This window comes from Aedes aegypti, unplaced genomic scaffold, assembly GCF_002204515.2.
Source record: "Aedes aegypti strain LVP_AGWG unplaced genomic scaffold, AaegL5.0 Primary Assembly AGWG_AaegL5_hic_scaff_15_PBJ_arrow, whole genome shotgun sequence".
In the NCBI taxonomy this organism is placed as follows: Eukaryota; Metazoa; Arthropoda; class Insecta; order Diptera; family Culicidae; genus Aedes; species Aedes aegypti.
In genome coordinates this window covers 1-5,196 of record NW_018735053.1, presented here as the reverse complement: position 1 = coordinate 5,196, position 5,196 = coordinate 1, and the positions used below count along the sequence as shown (strand labels likewise).

At 41.0% G+C, this 5,196-nt stretch overlaps 1 pseudogene; it reads right to left on the bottom strand.

The window, feature by feature from the left end:
* LOC5572714 lies at positions 1-2,812 on the bottom strand (annotated as a pseudogene).
* Between the last annotated feature and the right edge of the window lie 2,384 nt (positions 2,813-5,196).

The window sequence follows — 5,196 nt, the reverse complement described above, 5'->3', positions numbered from 1 at the left end:
TTACAGCCGTCTCTGATCACAAAACGACACAAGACTTGACAGAACTACCGGACATATGACTAGAAGGAATATTAAACGTAAGTGACGTTAGACAGATAATTAGACTATAAACTAATGAGACTTAATACCTACTACTTAAACTGTTGACATCGACTGTAAAATTTACATTTTGTTCATCTCCATTTACTCCAAACTGTTCCATATAGGAAATTTATAATCTCCCAATACAGAGCTAAGCCACATTTGCTCTGGAGGTTATTTTTACGAAAGAATTCCCCCCCGGTCCGATTGTCAAGCAACAGGGTCCATAAAAGAACCTTGACACTTAAGATCATATTTGACGTTCGCTTAGTCGACAAAACACCACAGGGGTTTTAGTTTTACCACTGGGGTTGTTCCTATCTCACATTTCGGAAGGGACACGGAAAACAAAATACACCCAAATTTGACGTTAAAGTCAAGGAGCTGTGACAAAATCCTAAAAAAATGTTTTTTGGACTCAAACCAACGGAAAACATTAGAAAATTGAGTAAACATGTGTTATTGGCCTAAACCTAAGCGTTTGGGCACTAAAATTTGAGACAGGGCTTTAGGACCCTATTGATCTCAATCACTTTATACAACGAAGCTGTCAATGGTTGCTATCATACAAAAAACATGATGTTCAAAATCAACGACTTTTCATTTCAAAGTCAGAAAGTAGAGCATATCCCAAGTTAGAACTCTTCAAGTCATGGTGATAAGTGTTTTGAATGGTTCATTGAACGGTAGTTTTTGCCAGTGCTCACCGCATCAAAACAAAGGCGCACTGTATATGAGCCTATGCATGCTATAAAATGTTTGGCTTTTGTGCACCCTGTTTTCAAGTTGCCTAGTGAGAGAGAGCGAGACAGCACCAACACACGGCGCACAGTAAAAGTCATCCATTCAATCGAACGTGCTGATTTTTTACCGAGTAGTATTTTCATATATCTCGCGTAACAATTCGAAAGGGCTAATTCTCGGATCGTTGACTCTGATAAAATTCGATTTGAATATACTGCTTCGCGACTAAAGGCTGGTTTGCTACTGACAAGAAAAGGAATCGCCTATCTCGATGCGTGGAAAATTTCTTCCCAGAAATGGTCCAGAAATTCACATTTTTCTGATCGCAGTACGCAGTTGAGAAGAAATGTCATTTCAAAGGGGGGTCTCTGTAGGAAATTTCTTAACCCATTCAGTCAAGAAATTTCTTTATTTTTCTTGAGCGAAACAGCATACTTAGCTTAAAAATGGGTGAACCAACGTACGAAGTTTGATTTTTGACTAACTTCGCCGTGTCGCAACTCGATTCTCAATAGTGCGCATAATACACAGGGCCCAGATAGCCGTAGTGGTAAACGCGCAGCTATTCAGCATGACCATGCTGAGGGTCGTGGGTTCAAGTCCCGCTGGTCGAGGATCTTTTCGTAAAGGATATTTCCTCGATTCCCAGGGCATAGAGTATATCTTCGTACCTGCCACACGATGTACACATGCAAAAATGGTCAATCGGCAAAGAAAGCTCTCAGTTAATAACTGTGGAAGTGCTCAAGAACACTAAGCTGAGAACTTTGGCATTATATCTGGTACCTTTGCCACTACCTTTTCCATCCAGAGCTTTGCAAATTGCGTCTCCTATCTTGGCAATATCATCCGGCTTTCCCTGGAGTACCATCTGACCTTTTCGGGTTTCATCGCCATTTGTTAGGAAGAAGAAGCACTCCGACATGTTAACATTTCTCAAAAAGGTGCCGATGAAGTCCGAGTCCATTCCGTCCAGACGATGAACGCTGAAGAATCTGGGTTTAGGGTTCAAAGCATTTACTTTTGCCACCTCTACTAGAGCAAGTTCATTTGTGAATTTTTTGCAAACTTTCTGCGAGTTTTTGATCGTTGTCAGCATTTTCTTAATGAGATCCACGTGCGACAGTGGTCCTCCGTTTAGCAAAGTGTTGAATTGAATTTCTCGCTCGTAACAATCTCCGAGCTTCTTCAGGACACGATTTCCGACAAGAAAATGAACCAGACATTTGCCCTTGCTTTTTTCAACGTTCAGAAATTTAATTGCTTGAAGCTGGGCTAGATTTTTTACATGTGTGCCACAGCACATGTTGCTTTCGATTCCATCGATGGTCACAACTCGAAGAGGCCCACTAACGTCCTCCGGAAGCCCACGAGTCCGAGTCGCTTCCGACTTCAAAGCTGGATCATCCGTTGATAAACTTTAACATCTACAGGGGTGCAGTCCACTATTAGTTGGTTGCAAATTGTCTCCACTTTACCAGTTGCTCCTTGGTAACGTCCTTGGTATCCAAATCCACAAAGGAATCTTCCGATCCCAACCACCAGGACTTGGTGCTGTATCCGAATTCCCGGTCGAAAATGGCTGTAATCAAAGTTGGCCGGAATGCTGCTGCATGTGATCGAATCGACGGTCCCAGTCAATCTTCTGGTGAACTTCTTCACCAACTTGAAATGGCATTCCTCCCCATCCAGAAAGTGTACTGCGGTCGCTCCCTTACGGATAACATTCCGGACTTCAGTTCCGTTCAGCCAACCGTGATCCGAGGGTTGGCCGCCGCCTTCCGGGAAAAGTACGGTGTCTTCGAACGTAACTTGGAATCCGCCACTGACGACCTTTTCACAAGCTACCACCTTAGCGATGTATTCCTTTAGAAAACTGTCCTCCTGGCACTTGAACACCATTTTTATCTAATAAGATTAATTTCTGTAATCTCATAAAATCTTGGAAGAGCAACTGATAAAAATAAATATTTACATCAGAATTTGCACTGCAAAAAATCATCATCATCATCATCATCATCATCATGGAATCATCAACATGTTTTCATATGCACGCTCGTTCAAATCTACTTAAAAGTAGTGATCCTTTATAGAGAGATAAGTGGAAGTAAAATGGAATGATTTGGCAACAGACTAGCAGTGCTGATATTGCTCGGCGTCGAGAATAATATTGTAACACGGACATGACTTCCTCTTTGCTAAAAAGTGTATTTTGTTTCGTTATAGATCTTTGAGCTACATATCCAAACAAATAAACAGCCGAAAAAATCAACAACTAAAAGTCGCATTGTCAAATATTTAAAAAAGAAAAATATATTTTTATTGTTTTGCTTTATGCAAAATTACTTTTACCGAAATAATTCTAGAGGAATTCGCGATTAGGGCCTATCTGACAAACCAATTACAATGAGGAAATAATCAATGAAACTTTCATGTGCAATTTTAAATCCCAATTGGAGAAAATATACTCAAACTTTAACTTTTCACATTAAAACATATTTCATAAACCAAGTTTTAAAACCTCATCAATACCACACACATCTCCTACAATTTCCCTAGCTGTTTCGTACTCAAAAAATCTTTAAAGGTTTCGCCTAAAACGTACTCGAGAATGCCAGTATCGCCCAATGTTATGAGCCTGTAATCGATATTATTTTCAGTGTCGTCTATTACTTTTGCGCCGTGTTTATATTCTGGTTTCAATTAAGCCCGCCATGTACGCCTTGTTTATTTTTTTTGTTTGCAGTGTCGCCGTTTACTCTCGCCGTGTTTTGATTTCGATTTCAGATGCGCCCATCACTTTGATAAACAACAACACAGGCGTAACCAGTAAAGTGTGTGGTTTGGCATGAGGTGAAGTTTCGTCTTCTACAAATTTGCGTTTTTTGAATAGTTAAATTATCGATATGGGAAAAGTTCAAGTGCAGTGAATAGACAATCGAGCTACAATTTCAACGTATATTTTCTTAAATTGTGTACATTTTGTCAGTTTCGCCTGATTCGCGAATCATTCTAGAATTTCAAGTGGATTGCATTACTCCTCAAGAAAAGTTCAAAACAAACATAACGCATGTTTGTTTGGCTCACACTTTGACAGCTCTCGCAGCTCGATTGGCTTACACTTTGACAGAAATGTCAGCTTCCGCGAATCTCTCTTATAAAGGATTAAGCTAAAGCCTCAAGCACAATGTGAGCGGCAGCGCGGTACAACGGCAAAACGGCAAACCCATCTTGAACTACACTCTACTAGTCAAGTCAATATTGAAAAGGATTTAGTCAACACTGGATTGATAAGTAAAGTGTAGATCAAAAAGGGCATGCCGTTCTGCCGTTGTACCGCTTTGTCGTTCACATTGTGCTTGGGGCCTAAGTATGCTGTTTCGCTCAAGAAAGTAAAGATGTTCCTTGACTGAAAGGGTCAAGAAATTTTCTACAGAGAGCCCCCTTTGAAGTGACATTTCTTCTCAACTGCGTACTGCGATCAGAAAAAAGTGATTTTCTTGACCATTTCTTGGAGAAATTTTCCACGCATCGAGATAGGCGATTCCTTTTCTTGTCAGTAGCAAACCGGCCTTAAGGCCCAAACGCAATGATAGCGGAACGGCAACGGAATGCGGAACCGGTTCGCCAGCATGAATCACACCATCTCGACTGAACTGTCAATGAATGAAAGTGAACCAACACTGAGTCGACTAGCATACTATAGTTCATACTGGCGAACCGGTTCCGCTTTCCGTTGCCGTTCCGCTGTCATTGCGTTTGGGCCTTTAAAGCTAAGTATGCTGTTTCGCTCAAGAAAAGTAAAGAAATTCCTTGACTTGAAGTGACATTTCTTCACAACTGCGTACTGCGATCAGAAAAAAGTGATTTTCTTGACTATTTTTTGGAGAAATTTTCCACGCATCGAGATAGGCGATTCCTTTTCTTGTTAGTAGCAAACCGGCCTTAACGCATCTGGAGCGCAAATCTCACGAAACGCACATCTACATACACATTTGTTCTATAATGGAGATTTCAATGCGACGGTAGTCAGACGTCAAAATTAGTTTTGACATCTTCTCCTGACATTCGAGTGCTTTTTAGTTGGATTTTTTTTTCCAACCAGCGAACATCCAACCATCGAGTCATTCCATGTAGCGGGCCCCCAACGAGTGAATCCCCACTGTACTGAGAAATAGGAATTGACAATGTTGTGAATAATATACTGCTTCGCGACTAAAAATGGGTGAACCATCGTGCGAAGTTAAATTTTTGACAAACTTCGCCGAGTCACGAGGCAATTCGATATAGTGCGCATCTATGCCTCCGCCCTGTGCATTCTTCTTCTTTCTGGCGTTACGTCCCAACTGGGACAAAGCCTGTCTTTCTTCA